Source organism: Passer montanus, unplaced genomic scaffold (assembly GCF_014805655.1).
Source record: "Passer montanus isolate IOZ18808 unplaced genomic scaffold, ASM1480565v1 scaffold6, whole genome shotgun sequence".
NCBI lineage: Eukaryota > Metazoa > Chordata > Aves > Passeriformes > Passeridae > Passer > Passer montanus.
In genome coordinates this window covers 13,420,755-13,440,533 of record NW_024371037.1, presented here as the reverse complement: position 1 = coordinate 13,440,533, position 19,779 = coordinate 13,420,755, and the positions used below count along the sequence as shown (strand labels likewise).

Genomic DNA, 19,779 nt, shown 5'->3' with positions numbered 1-19,779 from the left:
TTGCCAACAAAAGGATGCTATCTCCAGAATTAAGTAGCTATTTGGTTTGAAAGGAGGGATGGAATGGATTTTACTATGATTCAACTGTCTCTAGAGAATAATCTCAAAAATGTGGTACAAGTGTGGTTATCAAAAATAATGCAGAAAGTCTCAGTGTTCATTATGGAACAAGACATTGAAGAGCAATTGCTACTACAGGTGCTAAAGAAGTCAGCTAGGATCTTAAAAGCTGTGGTGGTTTTAACTGAACAATTAGGTTGCCAGAGTTTTATTGCAATGATGCTTGTTTTAGCATTAAGCAAAGTTAAGTTTTTGCCTGTTGGTGATTAAAAGAATATGACAATACTGACAGCAGAGTAGACAAATTCTAAGCAAAATACTGCATTTGAGTCTGTTCATAATATAATTTAAATGAACTTCACTTTCATAATTTCTAAATAATTTTGACTTGTAGTAATCCTAAATCCTTTTTTCTAACTGTAAATATATTTAATAGCATCTTTACTCCATTTATAAAAAGTGAAAATTTAATGTTGTAATGTGTTCTGATTAGCTATTTTTCTCTGTGATTGCTCTCTGCATAAGAACTGTTATTTGTTAAATCTATATATGCATCAGTCTTCAACAGCCATACATCCTGGGATGTTCATGAAATGGTGGCCCCACAAGGACAAGTGTGATAGTGTTCCATGTAAATGAGTTCCTTTATGTGCTGATTGATTGTCTGGTTTCAGAAAGGAAAAGGGGGGAGAAATGGGGGAAAATAAGTATAAATAGTTCATTGATAAAGTGTACAGTAATTCAGTCTCTTATCTTCCTAACTTTGCTATTAATTATAGGTGGTATAAGAAAAAGAACAAATATACAGTTGACTGATCTCTTTTTTTTCATGAATTTAAATCCACGTATTGGAGTTGAAAATTCTTCTACTCAGTAGCAGGTTGAATTATACCATATAAAATCTTGATTCCAACAAAGGAGGTAGTAACAAATAAATTACATTTCAAAATTTAAAATTCTTTATATTAAGAGTCAATAATTAAGAATATGACTGAAGTTTTAACCTATTATGTGTTTATCTAGATATTTGATGTTTTGGGGCATAGATTGTAAAATCTCAAAAATAGTTTGATTTTATAATTTGTGCACTTTACATTTTTTTTTTAATATTATGAATAGCACATGTTCAAGTAGCCATGTGAGACAGTACTTTCTAGAATTTGTTCAATTGGTTCACTGTAGTGTTTAGGCTGGTCTTCTAAACTTCACATCTTGCTTCTCAAATTCTTTACTTTTTTCCTCTCCTGTCTCAAAAGCCTGACAGTTTCCTGTGTTTTGCTGATTGATTTTACTTTGTTAACAGGATTGATTTGGCATGGAACTGTCTATTGTGTACTTTTTATCCAGGGTTCTTTAACTGTATCTGTTTGGGGTTTTTTTTTTCTGTGATATGCCTTTATTTGGCTCTTCTTCCTCCTAGGGAGTCTGGGTATAATTCATTCAAAATCAGAAACTGTAGGGAAATAGAAAGGCATTTACATTTAATTTCTCCAAAGGCAACAGCAAGTGCTATACTTGTAATAAATTTAGCCTGTGCTTACTCAGGAATAAGATAGAAAAAATAAAAAGTTAATGCTGGCTTTGGCAAGTGGACCAGTCAGTCAAATGTGGCATTTTAAAAATGCTTACTTCTATCTCAATGTTAAGATTTGGGTGTGCTGGAAACACAGCTTGAGCTTTCAGAGGTTTTCTTAACCTGAAATTATGCCCCAGAGCAGTCTGTCATTTGTCAGAGCAGTCTCAGTTTGAAAGGTTATAACTTCAAACTAGCAAAAACTGTACAGTAAGAACAGGCAAACTGGGGAAGCTCAGATGGTTTTTTTTTGTGCTGTTAAAGTTTAAAAAGAGGAGAAACTGTTAAAAGAGACTTAGAAGACTTGTCTAAGACCACAATTATATTTAGATTAGCTTGACATCTAAAGAACCCGTGTTTTAACAAGAATTAAGAGGATTTAACCACTAATTAAACTTGGAAAATTGCTTCATAAGTGAATTACAAATCAAATTTTCTACAAATAGAAATTATTGTAACTTCCTGTTTAGAAAACCACTAATTAAACTTGGAAAATTGCTTCATAAGTGAATTACAAATCATGCTCTATAGAAATTATTGTAACTTCCTGTTTAGAGTGGAGTAAATGGTACAACAGCAATGGAAATCTGCATGCGTGCTGGAAAATACTATTATCCAACAGCAAGTGATGTTTACATGACTTTGCTAAGACATTGTGCCAAAAGATTGTGATGTCTGTGAATGAGGTCTAACTTGTACCATTGGATGCAAACAGTGAAAAAAAATTCAGTGAAAAAACAAATTAGTTTCAGATCCTAGAGTCTTAGTAATGCAGGAGCTTATTACAGCCTCTATTTAAGTGTGTTGGTGAAAATTAATAAAAACAAACCACCACTGAATCACTCTGATGTATTCAATCCTAATCTTGCCCCTTTTATTATGGGAGACAGATAAAAGTCATCAGACTGAACGTGCTCTGTCTGCTAATGGCAGATTTTAAAAGCAGACAGTTTAATGTGCACAGGAAGTTTTAGGTGTACTTTTAAGAAGCTAAACATGGAAGATAAAGGGCAAAAGCATATTCTATAGATCTTTATGATTATTATTAAGAATGATTACAAGAGATTGCTGTCCCATTTGGGGTTTTGTAAAAGACAAAATTGCAACCTTATCTAATAGCTCTTTGTTCCATATGCTGAAAAAGAAAATCACCCCCCAAAAATACTGTTCAGTAACAGTAGTCTAAAAAGTAGTTCTAAAATTTTAATTTTCTAGAAAGTATGGCATATCTTGGCAGATGGAGGACTGTTTGAGCAGGACTATTCTTTCAGGATCGAGGCCACCTGGAGAAGTGTAGTCTTGGTTACACTGTTTCCTGTCATGGTTTAACCCCAGCTGGCAAGTAAGTACAGTGACTGGAGCAGACAAACACCATCCCTCCAAACATTCTCTTCCTTCTTTCCTCAGCCCTACATGCTGAGCAGAACACCACATGGTCTGGGATATCCCTGTGGTCAGTTGGGGTCAGCTGTCCCCTCACAATTCCTTGTGCACCCCCTGCCTCCTCACTGGTGTGACAATAGAAGAAGCAGAAAAAGCCTTGACTCTGTGTAACCTCTGCTCAGCAACAGCTGAACTATCTCTGTGTTATCAACAGTGTTTCCAGCACAAATGTAAAACACAACCCCATGCCAGCTACTGTGAAGAAAATTAACTGTCCCAGCCAAAACCAGCATATCTGCGTATAAATACTGATCTTGGTCAAAGCAAAGTGAACATGCTTCCTCAAGCTTTTAAGACATACAGCTGTAGACCAATGGAGCTCTAATTTACAGTGGAGTTACTGAGAAGATAGCTGAGGAAAGGAGACTATTAATGTATTTTTTTGATAGCTTGCTAACCACAGGCATGTAATTTGCCTCTTCTGTGTGAAGAAGCAAAAGGATGCAGAAAAAGGAAATAAATGTGACCCAGGCTCATGAAATGTGGCTCATGACCCTCTTCCCAAGATCACTAGATTCTACAAACTGCAAATTCTGTTTGGTTCAGTTAGTCCCAGTTATTTGTCACTAAAGAAGGATGGAGTTGTTCAATTACTTTGCATCTGTTAAGACAAGAGAGAGGTAAGGCCAGTTCTACTTTTTGAATACTCACTTTGTGAACACAGAGATCTAATTTACCATTTATATGCATCTAATATACAGCTGTCATCCATGAATCTATTTCAAGCTGATTCTTCTTTGCACAGAATAAATAAAAATGCTTCAGTGACAAGCCCAGTTCCTGATGGCACAGATCTCTGAGCAGGAAAGTCTGGCATCTGACTCATCATCTCTTCTGTAACAGCCTTCAGCTGTTAATTGCCTAGAATTAATCTAGGCAAGGGAAATCTCTTCAGGTTACATGTATTATCATTACTCCCACCTCTGAAGGAAACACATTCTGATTCCTGATACCTTCTCCTCTTTTCTTTTGTTTCTCTTAAATATATTTATAGTATAAATGGAATGCAGTGAGTTTGAAATAATTTATTATGCCTGCTTTTTAAAGTGGGGAAATTGACTGCTGTTCCCAGTTCTTGAACTATATTTTGGTTTCTTTAAGATAAGCATGGTCATACAGAATAATGGCCTGTGGGAGCTTAGAGGTCAATATCAATTTTGTCACTGTTGCCTTTGTTTCTATGTAATTGACTACCTGAAGAGATTCTTGCTGAGCAAACTTAGTTACACTGATTATGTACCATTCAAGCATTCTGTCTGAGGTACCTGGCATTCTATGATGCCAATTACCTGTATTTCTGAAAATGGTATCATTCTATGCTGGGAGGCTTCCAAATGTGGCAAAATAAGCAAAATTCTTTCCAGCTGATGGAGGCAAATATTGCCAAGTAAAATGCTTTTAGTTCCCACTGGAGAAGGAGATCTGAGGAGCATGCACAGATACTGAGTGCTTTCTCTGCTTTCCTACGGAAATCCCAAGTAGGAAACTTCTGTTTCTAAAATGTCAGACACCTTCAAAAACCCCCAGTCCAACAAAAAAAACAAAAACACAAACAACAGTGTAATAAGGAGGGGGGAAGGAAGAAAAAAGAAAATGTATTTTCAGAATAATCCCTAGAAAAGCCATATAATGGCTTCTTTGTCTTTTTTGTCTGTTTAGTGTTCCTATCTATGTACTGTATTGGAAGTAGGCAACACACACTTCTTAGAGGTATGTCTTGCTTTATAACTCTTGATGGCTGTTGGTTGAATGACATTTGGCCTAAAGATGTAAGGTTTTGTGAATTAAATAGTAAATACCATGAATATTTCACTCTTGCATACAAGTTATTTATTGAAAGGGTGGAAGTTTAGATGTAAGAGTTAGGAACAAAATTAATTCCTGTCATACAATTAGCTACTACACAATTTTAAAGGGTCTAATTCCTGGACTGCTAAGAAAAGGATGGCTTTATGTTGCAAGGGTGATATGAACCTAGACTAGAATGGATGTGGCTTCTGAAGAGTTTTGTGGCCAGTAATTCATACGGCTGTTTTCAGTGATTATTCCACACCTGAACCTGTTAACCTTGAAGCGTTGTTAGAGCATCCTCACAAACAAATCAAAACTACCAACAGTACTGTCAGATGCTCTTAAAATTTACTAAGTGCCTTACACAGAGCATCACTGAGGCAATGATTCATTGCAAGGAAGTTTGGTAAAATATTTACTCCTTATTTTACCTGGTTGAAGTCACAGGTTGTTGGTTGTAACCAAGGTTATGTTCCTGGTTATACATATTAGAATCTTACATTTTATTGCTGATATGAGTACCTGATAAAAAATAGTCGAGAAATTTTTGAGGCTTTTAATTTGTAAAACACCCATTGTATGGAGGAGATTTTTTTCTTCTAGCCAATTGTGATGGTCTACTGGAATATCACAGAAGTGAATATAACTTGAGTATTTCTGGATGCTTTCACATTTCTCAGTTTCTCAGTCAAGGACAGTATTATTACCTTTCTTGAGAAGGGGTACCTAAATTGGTTTTGTTCATAGGGATTATGTTTATCCAACTAGTTTTTTAAGGATTTTATTATTAGAAAAAGGGCTTGTTATTTTGAAAACAAAAATCTTACCTGCCAGGTGTCTTCCCCAAAATGAGTAAGTGCCTTTTCTGTTCTGACTCTTAGAAGTATTTACTTTGTCAGATTGAATCTGAATGTCCTGGATAAACCAACTATTAAGTACCAAGTGTTACCAATGGCTTGAAATCCTTTCACTGAAACAAGAAGAGACAGATTGTAAGCCACTTGAATTGTTTTGAGACCTGATGTTATCAGAAGTTTTATAACTGCTACGAGTAGTATACTTCTAAGAACAATGTAACTTTTCAGGAACTTGATATTGATAGGAAATAAATATTTATTAGAAGGAGTATATTAAATAAATATTTATTTACCAATTTGAGTAAGAGAAAATGTTACACCATGGGGGCAACAGTCTTGCTGTTAGCAGTCCTGACTACTTAATGGAAAGTAAAACTGAGGCCCTGGACACTAACTATAAAAAAAGGGGTAGTATTTGGTGAGAAATTGGGACTGTGAATTTTGTGTCCACATTCTAATAAAGTAATTTTTCCTACCTAAGTGTTTACCAATTCTCAAGCAGAAAAGAAAGCATGAGCAGATATCAGTAAGAGGCCCTCTGGTTTAATTGGTGCTGCTTCCTATCTCTGGTGGATTTTTTTTAATTTTTTTTAAACTTTGCTCAGGACTGGTACAGCTGAAAGTATATTTTCCCTTCATTCTTAAGCCTAGACTTTGAATGGAGTTTCTCTGAGACACTTTTGTAGTGAAATCGTATTCCCTACAAACATTGAAGACAAAAATAAACATCTCTGTGAATGAAAGATCTTGTGTGGTTGTAGTTTTTTAATGTGCACAAATTTAATTTAAAAAAATCTAAGGGTACTCTAAGAAAAACATAGTAGATTATCTACTTAAAAGGTCTCTGTGTAACACTCAGATAGTACAATTTGCATCAGGTGATGCTACAAATTTTCTGTCTGATAAACTATGTTCAGTTCTATCATAGCACTCCTTTAAAGATGACCATACATTAACCCATTGGGATACTGCCTCCAACTGACCTCTTCCTGACCTCAGTTCAAAGACTATATTAAACAATTTAAAATTCTGAAAACTCGGTAGGAAAGCTGAGGGGAGGTGTCTGGAAAGAAAGAAACAGAAGGTATCACAGTGCAAAGACTGGGGTTTTTTTACTATAATAAATGGTACACAATTAATGATAATGGAATTGTTTAAAGATTTACATCCCTATAGTTATTTCACATTGATGACATATAGTTGGTTTCAGAGGAGCATAAATAAATGTTTTTGATGCCTACAATAGTGACAAACATTGAAATGCCTTTCCCAGGAATAAATACTTCTTGCCTGTGAATAATCTGACAAGGAAGTATTTTTGGTGAAAATTAATGTAAGTGGACTACAACCTTGACTGGCATTGGGATGCTTGGGGTGTGTTATGATAAAATGGTAAATAAAATTATTAAGTTCAGAACGCCTCTCTGAATAGATTATTTGTAGTGTCTAGAAGAAAGTGCAAGAAGTACAAGTGGGCACAAACAGGATAAACAGCAGACTTGTTTGGGGATAAACAGCAGACTTTGGGAATTTGATCTCAAAATGCCAAGAAGCCTCTGCTAATTTATTAGCAGAGATGATTCATTACCGTTTTTGGTTATGATGGAAGTTGAGATATTCCTGGAAGTACTGCTTCTGAAGGAAGGAACTATGAAAGCATCCATGCTTGCAAATTAAAGTAACCAATGAGGTAAGAAACTTGAGAAAGGAGGCTTTGTCTAAGGCTTCATCTCATTGTATGTAAAAACTGCTTTGCTACTGAAGCAGGTTATAAAACAGTGGTCTGTGTGGGTTCTTTCAATTTGTCTTCAATTCTACAGTTTCCATGTTCAGTTCTCTGAATTGTTGCCTTGCAGCTTGAGGCAAAGGTCCTACAAGGCATTCTTGAAAGTAGCTGATTCTCTTGTAAAGACCGTTGGAGTTTCCCATTTGTATAGCAGGTAATTGAAGTGTCGGCCATTGAGTATAGGAGCTCATCCCCACTCCAAGGAAGCAGCATGTAAGGCTGGGACCTCCTTGGGTGCAGAATGCTTTAAATGCCACCCTGTCATTATTGGGCATAGATCCCCAAGTGCAGGCAGCAAGTGTTGGGAAACTGTTGACGTAACTACCAAATTTGGTACCAGCAGAAATACTGACTAAATTGGCATCAGATACCAGAATGGGCCTATTGTGACTAATTAAAGGGGTCTAATTTAGTCTTACTTACTCATCTATTTTGCAAGAACAGGAGGGATTCAAAAGCAGAGAATAAGTTGTTAAGCCCTTCTATCACCCTTTTATTCATTTCTTTCTGCTATTGACTGTTCGGCAAGACTGCTACACAATTATGGGTCTGAAGATCAAAACAAATTTCTTAAATTCCACACAAATGTTTTGGCAGCCATGGGAGATCACAGCATTCCCCTGCAGATATGGGCCTGGTGCCTGGAGATAGTTTAGGACAGTGTCCAATTTCACTTTACCCTTTCTTGTCCTGAAAAAAAAAGTAAAAATTAAATGTGTAAAGCTACAGATAAAAGATGGGTAAAGGAAGGCTCAGTTATGCATACATACAGTCCTGAGTTAGCAGAACTTTAAATTATTTTGGGTGTTTCAGGCTCAAAGTTCAGCTCTACACAATATCCCAACTCCTCACTGGCTCTGCTGCCACTCGTGCAGCGGAAGAGTCTGAGAGCAATCCAGTTGACACCGCAGATAAGGCAGTGTGATGGCTGCAGACTGCAGGGCACGCCCAGGGCAGGCTGGTTGCTCACAGCACACACTCGTGTGAGCTTCGGGCATGGCCACCAGCTCTGAGGGTGCTGGGTGCCTTAGCCACTTGTCTGTGATTTGGCTGTTCTATTCAGTGTTAAAAGAAGCAGTCAGTAAAAAGGGCAATATTAGTGTCTTATCTCTTCCTGGTGATTCAAGTACTAAGTGCTTTTAACAACTACCACATTTGACTGCTTTTGAAGCAGTCATGGTTTTGAATTCTTATTTATGAAAATTGAGCAACCCTTAGAGAAAAAGATGTAGAGAGACAAACACAGTAGCATTTTCTTTCTCTATCTCTGACATTGTCTCTACACTGGTTTACATGTAAAATTCTCCTTGAAGGGGGAGTAAAATCAGGGTACAGATGAACAAAATATAAAGGTAAATAAATTGGCAAAGTCAGTCAACACTTTACCTGGTTTGACTGACTGACCACTTTCCAAAACACCTCCTTACTGAATGACCATCTGTTGTCTTTTCCATTCAAAACAGGAGCTACTGGCTCCAGTGTGTCATCTGGCTTGCATTGCTAAATGGCTCTGAGACCTGACAACTCTCCTATACCTCTGTTTCCACTCATAAGGACAGCTGGCAGTTGTCATCTAATTTATTTTTTCATTTTAGCTGTTTGCTAGATGTAGTTTTGCTTTCCTAGATATGCAGCTTTTTTTGATTGGAACTAATAATAAAATGCATAAAATGTTTACATCAAATATTAAATAAACCCCACCCCAAAAATAAAAAGGTGGGTTTTTTGTTTATGGTCTGAATATTTCCTGGGCTAATGCATTCATTTTAAAGATCTTAAAAAAAAAAAGTGAATAGGATAACATACTTAGTACAAGTAGTATAAATTCACTGTATGGAATCTGCACTGTTACTGTGAAATGGAAAAAGTAAAAAATACCTTAGATAACTACTTTCAGATTATTTGGCATATTTAATCTTAAAAATTGAACTTTAAAGGCATAATGTAAAGTTACTGTTGCTCATGGTTACTGCTAGTAAATATTTTTTCTATTAGACATAAAAAAATGTTTTATAAAAATTCAGAAACCCTGATCTGAGTATCGGGACTCAAAACACCCGATGCAGTAGCAAACAACAGCAGGACACAATAAGGACTTTTAAACTTAAATATGTATAAATAAAGAAACAAGTAAACACCAGCCCTTCCTGCCTTATTTCTCTGTTTATTGTATATGGTACGTATTTGCATAAGTAAGAATGTTTGCTTTGACTCTTTGCAAAAGTACTTTAAACACAAATCATAGAATGGTTTGGGTTGGAAGGGACCTTAAACATCATTTAGTTCCAACCCCCCTGCCATGGGCAGGGACACCTTCCTTTAGACCAGGTTGCTCAAAGCCCCGTCCAACCTGGCTTTGGAAATTTATAGGGATGGGGCATCCAAAGCTTCTCTGGGCAACTTTTTCTGATGTTCTACATCTTCATAGCAGTTTTTTTCTTACATCTAACCTAAACCTACCTTCTTTCAGATTAAGGCCATTTCTCCTTGTCTTACCAATTACATAGCCTTGTAAGAAGTCCCTCTCCAGCTCTCTTTTTGGCCCCTTTAGGTACTGGGGGGCTGCAGTTAGGTCTCCCCAGAGCCTTCTCCCAGCTGAACAAGCCTGGCTCTCTCAGTCTGTCTTCACAGGAGAGATCCTCCAGCCCTCGGTCATCTTCACGGCCCAGCTCTGCACTATCTCAGCAGGTCCTTCTTGTGCTGGGGACCCCAGAGCTGGACACAGTACTACAGGTTGGCTCATTTCAGAGTGGAGTAGAGGGGCAGAATCCCCTCCCTTGCTCTTCTGCCCACGCTGCTTTCATGCAGCTCAGGACCTGTTTGGCTTTCTGGGCTGTGAGCACACATTGCTGGGTCGTGTTGAGCTTCTCGTCAACCTCTGGTTTAGAGACAAGGATATCGCATGGGATGTTTCAAATGTTTGCACAAGTGCAGGCATATGGCATCTCTGCACTTCCCTCATCTATCAACATTCTAAGCCCACTGCAGAAGGTCACCAAATTTGTCAGGCACAATTTGCCCTCGGTAAAGCCATCCTGGCTGTCACCTATCTCCTCTTTATTATACCCATGCCAGGTACAGTCTTTGGAAAGTTTCAGATGATGCAAAGATATAAAAGTCCAACACTGAGAATCCCTTCTGGACTGATGTTCAGGAGCTCCAAGTGTAGAAATCTTTTCAGAAAAAGAAGCACTTGACACAAAACCATTGAAAAGAAAAACACAAAAAGAAAATTATCTTTGTCCTCCTAGAAAGTATTCATTCTGCTTTTTAAATATAGTTAACTACTAAATACTGTGCAAGTCTACATATACACATGCTTATTAGTTTAGAGCACAAAACTTGAACTTTCTTAAGAGGAATGATACAAATATTTTGACTAATGTTCAATAACTTACAATTATTCACAGAGGATCTATTAAATAAATTTTGAAGTGTACTATTGATAAAGAAATAATTGATTCAAATTAGAAGAAATTAGGAAATGTGCAAGGTATCACACCACTTCCTAAACAGTTCACAAGGCAGCTTACTTAGTTTTGTGCACTATTGTCCTTGACGTTTTCCCTATTTCTATTGTCCTTGGGTGCTATTGTGATTATCAACAATAATTGCAAAATATTTTTAGCTCCTGCTTGAAGTAGGTTGAACACACTACAATGCTAAACAGTGAGAGCTAAATAGGAAAGGAAAGGGGGAAGGTAGTAATATTTTGGTTAAAATGAAAATTGATTTTTGAGAGTTTTTGTTAATATTTTATACACTAGGAAATTTGAAGGGGTAGATGCAATAAGAGTGGAAGGCAGTTGTACCAAGCTAAGTCTTTTTCTTAAAAGTTAATAGGCAGGGAAAAAAGTGATTTCTGGCAGCAAGAGAACAGGGTCATTGCCCCAAGAATCTGATGATACCATATGTACAACACATGGCAGCAAGGCAGCTTCTTCCTACTTACCCATCGTTGCAATCTATCATAGCCAAGTGCTGACACCTCAGCTTGTATGAAAGGGCACGTGAACATCAAAGGAAGTGTCTTTGCCTTTGAAAAACCCTTAACTGGTCTGCATACAGGGCAGTGTTGACACAAATCTATCAGCACAAAATCTTATTGCTTTACCAACTTAAATAATGGTTTAATTTTGTGAAAGAACAAAAGCAGGGGGAATGATTCAAATGCAACTGATTAGGAGTTTTTTTTAAAGGTATGTTGATCTGATTTATCTCTTTATCTAATGAGTTGTTAGAATGTTGGTTTCCTTTTCTGGCTCACAGTGAATGCTCTTATGACCCTTATGAACCCACTTGCAGAAATATCAGATGCTGATTCTTTAAAAAAAAATTGTCACCTGTAGTTTATTAGGATAGTTTTTTTTCTGGATTTGAGCTGTTTTCTGGAAGTAGTAAATATAACTGAATACTAAAGATACAAGAGATACATGGCTAAATAACTAAATTCTAGTCAATAAAAGTATTAAAGATTTTGATTCATTAATAAAAGGAGATAATCTTGCATCTGATTGTAACTCTTCATGTTTTAAGTTAATTAAAGACTAGCAGACCTTGTAGCATAAAATGTTACATATTGTTCATAAACTATTCATGGTGAGTAATAAAGATATATAAATTTTTAAAGAATTTATAAAATTAATTGGGTAATTATATACCATCTGATAATGGTTTTTTCCTCAGTGATAAAGTTTAGGTATGGCATTTCAATAACTTTTGCTTATTTTCCTTATTCACAAGGCCAAGTTTGTAGTAAGAAGCATTTTATCTTTTATCAGACCAACTGATACTTAGATTAAATGGACAGATTTTGCAGTTTGAAAAAAAGCCTTGTGTGTATGTAAGTTTAGCTGGTTTTTTATCCCCAGTAGCAACAGAGGGCTTAACAAAGATGCTTTCTCTCTGACCTTGCCTTAGTTATATTCTTAGAACACTGCAGATATATTCTCATTCATTAATTATTCACATATTATTGAACAGCACTGAATGAAGAGAAATCCTTAAATTCATACTTGGGTAATGACATGGTTGATAATAATAATAAAAAAAAAATCCTCCCTCTGTCACCTCTCTGTAGCACTCCTTATTTATTTTCTCCTCTAAAAAATATAATTTCTTCTTCTGAAGCATGAGACCATGATTACTACCCATCTGCCACATTTATTCTTGGTGCCACTGTAACACCCTTCAGACCTCATTTTCCCTGGCTGGAACTCTTCCATATAAAAGACAAGTGTCACACCTCAGCAGGGAATAAGTGGTCTCTGCTTTTAAGCTTGCTGTCAGCAAATACTCCATTATATCTCTACTCTGATTCTCATGTCTGTGTTACTCATGCCCTGCCATATGGACTTGACAGTGTGTGTAAAGGGCTGTGAAGTGAGAGTGCAAGAATTCATGACACAGCTCAGCAGGTGCAGTGAGAGCAATGAACCCGATTTTGAGCACAAACACAAAATCAGGGAAGCTGAATGGCAGGCTGTGGCAGAAAGCACTAAGAAACACAGAACAGAGGGGCAGAAAGCCCAGCTAAGACCTTGAGTGGTGCTTTCAGAGCTAGTTCTTCCTGCAATGCAAGACAGTAACCTCCTTCCAGAATTCTTTTTTACAAATCCTCTGCCATTTCATCTATGACTCTCCCATCACCACCCTGCCATCTCTGGCCCTGATTTCTCTTCATCCTCTCTAGTTCCTTATTTCTCTTGAATTCTATGGTTTTTTTTTTCTCAGCCTCAATTTCCCTGCTTTTATCTTTTAATAATCATCCCAGTATCTCTACTGCAAACAGAATTCAGTAGCCCATATTTTCTGAGGGCCACCTTTTCTCCTCATTTCTTTTTTATCTTGAGGAAGTGGTGATGAACAATTTTGGCATTACTTCTCTTCCAGCTACCAGAATCATCCTGCTTTCTCCTTCTTTCAAGCACAGCCAAGACCAGCAGTAAGCTATGGCTCAGGTTTTATGGGCAGTCACATATAACATACATCCTTAGACCACAAAAGCTATAACAGAACTATTTTTTTTTATGGTTTAGGGGAAATCATGTCAGCATTGTCTTAAAATGCAGGGTCCTGAATGAGGATATTATCACTTGTTTTAAAAAAGGATGTTTCTAGTCCATAGAAAAAATGTGAGCCAAATGCACTATAACTACAAAGAAGTAAGCAGAATTATTCCAAACTTGTATTTTTTAAAACCATGCCAGAAGCTGAGGGAGTAGCACTGAATAATGACTTTAAAATACGTACATTGACAATAGTATAGGTTAGTTAAACGGGCCTTTGCTCCGTGGTCTGGGCTGGAGGGAGAGGATGCACAACTGTGCTGGATTCAGCTGAAACCCAACCAATACTCACCCCATCTAGCAAGATGTAGAGCTATTATTTCTTCTGCCACTTCCCCAGACCTACATTTTGTTGTCCAGAACCATGACTTGGTGAGCTAAAACACCCCTATCTTTGCTAGTGACTGCAAACAAATCCTTCAGGCTCAGTTCTCCAAGGTTCTCTGGCCCAGCATCTCCCTTGCCCAGCAGCACGCATCTGTTCCTCTGGCCAGGGTGCCACGCCATCACCCGTGTGCCAAGGCCAGCAGAGGGAAGGGGCCTGGAGTCCAAAGTGATTTGCATGCTCAGACTGTGTCTGCACAAGGAGAAAGGACATCTGTGTAGCTTTAGCTGCCTAAGGAATGAGTGGGCATATCACAAAATGGGTAAAGGTTGGAAGGGACCACAGGGGGTCATCTGGTCCAGCCTCCCTGGACCAGAGGGTTCTCCTAGAACACACTGCACAGGCTTCTGTCCATATGGTTCTGGAATATCTCCAGTGGGGGAGACTCCACAACCTCTCTGGAAATCTGTTCTAGTGCTCAGTCACCTGCACAGTAAAGAAGTTATTCCTCATATTCAGGTGGAACTTCCTGTGTCCCAATTTCTCCCATTGCCTCTTGTCCTATTGCTTGGCACCACCAAGAACAGTTTGTCTCTGTCTTCTTGGCACCCTCCCTTTAAATATTTATACGTACAGAATATCCTTGTGCAGAAGCAGCTGTGAAGCTTTCACACAGGAAAAGTTAGTGCATCAGAAACATTGAGAGCAAGGAAAGGGTGGTATTTTGAGGGAGCTTTAGCCCTTAATGAAGACACACACGTGTTAGACCCTATAACAGCTTTACATTCTTCTTATATTGAGGTTCTCAAAACTGCACGCGGGATTCAAGGGGAGGCCGCACGGTGCGGAGCAGACCGGGACTGCCACCGTCTCTACTTTGGATATTTCGTCCCTCGACTTCTCCCAGGGACCAAGCTCGGGAGCCCTGAATGAAGACGAGACCGAGCTGAACACGGAGCCCCGATGGAGGAAAGGACGCAGCGGGAATAGTGGGGTGCGGCTTTTTCACTTTTGGGGCAAATAAACAGTGGGCGCCGCTGCGGCCCCGCCCTGCGGCCCGCCCGGCCCCGGCCCCGGCCCCGCCCCCGGCCCGCCGCTGCCTATTCCTGCGGGGAGGGCCGGCAGGCGCGGGGGCGCGCTGCTCTCCGTGCCGGCCGGGCGGAGCGGGGCCGAGGCCTGGCGGCGCTTTCGGCACCGTGGTGTCTCTGTGCGCTCCCTCCCGGCCTCCCGCGGGCCGGGTACCGGAGAACGGCGGTTGGGGAAGCCTTAAACAAGCGAGGAAAACTTTCAGGAGTGGCGTTGCTGGCGGCCGAGGCCGCCCCCGCGGCGCTGTGCCCGTCCCTGGCTGCTGCTTGGTGGGACAGGGCGAGTGAAGCGACGAGGGTTGCGTTTCCTTCTTCCAAAAGGATAAAATTTCACGGTGCTCTTTCAGGTCTGAAACTTAGTAACTTTAAGATTATCAAATATAACTTCAGTGAAGCAAAAGTGTTTGCTGTGGGATACAGACCAGTGAGTTCAGTTCTGTAATTAAAGGGGTGCATATCCGAGCATCTCACGCTCCGCAAAGTTCTGTTGCCCTCTGTCAGCAGAAATTTTAGTGTGGCCAAGTGGTGGTTGAGATTATGGAATGGAAATTACTAGTTTGCCTTTAGATTGTAGTTTCATAATCCTGTTCACCTGTTCCTGTTTAGGAACTCTAATGCCAGGAAAAGAGGAGTGATCAGAAATCTGTTACTGAAAATGGAGGAAAGATTAGGACCAGACTGTTCTGGGCCAGTCAAGCCCTGCCTCTGCTCAGATCCCACAGCAGTTTAAAGCAAAGTGAGTTTATTGGTTTGGCTGTGGTCGCTGCTTCCCAGTGGTGTACGAGCTCTGGCGCCCCCCGGTCCTTGCCCTGCTTGTGCTCCTCAGCATACGAGTGAGCTGATCTGATGTGGTGACCTGATTGAAAACGACCAAGTTTTTGGCCAACTCAGCGCTCATCATGTATTGCCTCATCCTGTAATTATGAAACTGTCGATGCTGTTGTAAAGGACTTATGGAGGATGGCAGGATGACAAACTCTGACTTAATAATCTTGGAATACCATGAAACAGCATTCTGAGTTACTAGGGGTGGAGTCAGCTGAAATGTGAAACCCAGCTTTCGACTGGTGTAACTACTTAAAAGAATTTTTTTTCCCCGTGTTTTTGCGTTAGTTCAAGTTAATACAGATTTTAACATGAAAAAAATGTAAGGATAATTGTGCCTCACTTCTAGTTTGTGATGAAGAACTTCTTGTGAGTAGTTGAAATCTACTAGTTCCAAATAAAAATATGGACAAAACCATATGTATCATATTTGTTTTACTAAAGAAAACATGCAGTTTAAATGAAGCAAACTTTTTTTGGGTAGAAGATAATAATGTAAATAAATGATTTATACTATTGAACACTGAAATGACTTTAAGCTGCATCATACTGCTAGTGAGCAAAAGAAGAACCAAGTTTATTTTAAAAGCTATACTGTTCTAGTATTTGTACTAAAAGTGTAGTTTTAAAATTAAATATACAAGTGGAGAAGAGCTTCAGCAAGGTGCAAGAAGCTTCTTGCTGCAGTTAGATAAGATGTAAATCTGCCCTGTGTTGTCAAATAGAAAAGTTTTACTGACTGACTAAGTTATTTTCTAAAGGTCTCAAGTGCCACAAAGCATTCCACTGTATACAGGTTTTTGGGGGTATATCTCCTTGCAAAACCAGTGTGTGTTGTCACCTGTGTGGGAGTTCTTTACCTATAAACTGCTGTCAGGCTGAAGGCTCAGGATAAACATCCCTCTTGTAGGTTCTGGAAACATGCTGTTTGTGCAAAAAGTGCATGTTCAAAACTTATTTGTGAGTCAGACTCTTAGAAAAAAAGGCTTTTGTTTAAGGGAAAGCTCTATCCTGTGGCAGTTAAGAAATGTCCCACCGAATTTTCCTTTAGATGCATTTGTAAATTATTCTTGAGTGTTAAACTGCATCCTTTCACTATCATAAGTGAACACACACATCTTGCTGAATGTATTGGTGTTTTTCAGATTTTATGTGTCAGCTGCTTCTCCAGTAGCAGCTGACCACTATGGCCACATACCTGTTTTATGCCCACTTCTGACTGTCTGGTGATCATGTAATATCCTGCAGGGTGCATAACCTTACGGAGAAAATTGCATTTAGATCACCTTCTAATCCTTGAAGTTTAACATTTTGTATGTATTAATAGTAACTTTCATAAATGGGTTGCTTCAGCTGTGTTCAGTGATAGCTTAAAATACAGTTCAGCAAAGCAAATCTAACTATCATCAACAGGCAGTGTTTTTCTGTAGCCAAGAAGTGTTTTCTTTGCCCGAATAGTCTAGTTTGGTATATTCCTCAAGGGTAGAAAGAGCTCGATCATGCTCTGGGATAGGGGAGGGAGACATTGAATTTTCTGTTAGTTTTTGGAAACATGCAAACATGAAAATTTCAAGCATTGAATAAGGCTTTGGAATAGTGCACCTGGAAGAATTTAGCAATGGTGGCAACATGTTTAAGAAGAAAATAACTTAAAAGGAAGTATGATATTGAAACTAGAAACAACTGGAAACAGATTGAAGCAGGGTCCTCCAATAAACATAATAATTCACTGGAATTAATTGAGTAATCAATTTGGTAAGGAGTTTGTTTCAAACACTGCTCTAGCCTGAGGAGCAGAGGACTGGCTTGTATCTTGAGACTTGATATAAACAGCTTAAGAACACTTTAAGAAGTTAATAGCTAAACATCTTCATAAATGCCTGGGATGCAGGACTGGAAGGGGTACTAAGCAAGTTTGCAAGTGATACTAAACTGGAAGTAGGTGTTGACTCCCTCAAAGACAATATTTTGTCAATATTGCCACTTCAGTTAGGCAGATAATACAAATTTTTCTGTTCAGGTCCAAAAAAGTGCTATTCTAATAGCAATTTTGAGATATACACAGCAGGAATCAGTCTGTTGTCAGTTCTGTGAATTTAGTGAGGTCAGTGAATTTGACCCTATTAAAATGGAACATGTTTCCCTTACACTGTAGTTTAGCATTTTTGTGCTGCCAGCCATACCGTTCTATGTGTGGCACTGATGTTTGATTGTACCAGTCTCTTGCTCTCTAACTGTTCTGGCAGAGGGAGAGTTAAGTGGATTGTAGTGCCTGGAAGAGGCTAGAAAGTATATCCACAAGCTTAGCAGAGGAGAGTGGTTATAACCGGTAGCTGGTTCTTCCCTTGGCCTGTACACAGCTGGTTTCATTGATATTAGAGCTTAACCAGCAGTTTCACCAGTTTGTTTCTCAGCTATTTTTATTTGAAGAAATTGTTCCAGAACCTGTCAAAGAACTTCAAAATATGAGGTAAACTTAAAAGGATGAAACATGTATTGATTTGAAGTTGAAACTACATTTAAAAACTCTGCTGAATTTGACAAACATTTGACCAGCAAATATTATTTTGCATAGGAATGTTGTGAAGCAATGAAATGTTATCAAGATTTTTCCCATTAAAAAGTTGAGGTATCAGACATCTAGCATTGTATCAACTATCTCCTATCTAATAAAGCCATTGCTTCTATGACTAAATATGTCATAACAAATTTGTGGTATTGCTGCAAACGTTCAGAAAAGCTGTTGAGGAGAATTAGGAGTGAGTGCATTTTGGAGTTGAATTAAGCATTTATCATCCCAGTTTTTTACTCCTGTGTGGTTATGACCAGGAAGGAAATGCATCCTTCCTGTTTTGCTGCACTTGTGGGCTATGCTGTAGGAGAGACATGAGTCTGTCTGTTGGTTGGTTCATGCAGTTGATAAAACTTAGGTTGTTAATGAAAGGAGTTTTGACAGGAATGTAGCCATCAGGGCTTCACCCCTCACCATTTGGACATTCTGCTAAGTTTGCTGTGGAGTTACAGTAGTACAAATGTGCCACATGGATTGAAAAGTATTTCTGACAACGGTGATTTCCATTAACAAAAGGAGGTTACAACTGATTGTTGAGGGATTTCTTATGGTTAAAACGTGACTTGCCTGAGCACAGGACCTCAGTCTTCATGACTGCAACTCATGCACTGCTATGTATTTAGCAAACTAATTTAAAATTGTTCTTTCATTCTGAAAAGTTTTCAGGTCACAATATAGACACTTTTTCTATGTCTGCAATACTAAAATTTCTGCTACCCAGGGATGTTGAAGCTAGATTAACTGATAGAGGTAGTTAAGAAATGTCTGGTTGCTTAAGCAAGAGGTGCTTTGAATTGGCAACCAGATCACTGAGAATGCTTCACTGTGACATCAGTGAGTTTTGAAACTTCTTATTTCTTTTTTTTTATGTTTTTGACAGTGGTATGTGTTAGGAATTGTCCAGCCCAGTAGTGTGATGGAAGCAGTGCTGCTGCATTTCCATGTTCCTGGGTGTCCAGGCAGTAGCAAAGTGGAGCATTTATTCCAGTGGGATCATAGGCTCCTAGTGCATGCACACATGGCTGGCCACAGAGATCAGCACACAGGAAACAGTGTTTGCACAACCACAAACAAATGTCCTGATTTGTTTCCTTCTCTGACTGATCAGGGTGAAAGGTTTTTAATGAAAAATACATCAATGTATGTAAGGTAGATTCCTCCAGTAACTGGCCTTAGACACTTGGTCCATCCAGGAACAGGCTTCTGATCCTCTGGCCTCTGCTGTTGCTGACCTGAGTGTGTGAATCCTTGAGGTTCGCAGACCCAATTTAGTTTCTGGTACTCACACCCTCTTGGATGTGCAGACACGTGTACAGGTGAATGTGCTGGACCTTTCCAGTTACTGGCCTTAGCCTTGTGGCAGCTGCCCACAGGTTTGCCTCAGGAAAGAGAGT

At 38.9% G+C, this 19,779-nt stretch overlaps 1 protein-coding gene across 1 annotated transcript in view; it reads left to right on the top strand.

Annotated features, from left to right (window-relative positions):
- Positions 1–14,758: 14,758 nt before the first annotated feature.
- Positions 14,759–19,779, top strand: part of GXYLT1 (glucoside xylosyltransferase 1) — a 28,586-nt gene continuing 23,565 nt past the window's right edge. Inside the window, exon 1 of the mRNA XM_039726855.1 lies at positions 14,759–14,897. The gene's annotated coding sequence lies outside the window, so the exon portion shown is untranslated. The remainder of the gene's footprint in view (positions 14,898–19,779) is intronic.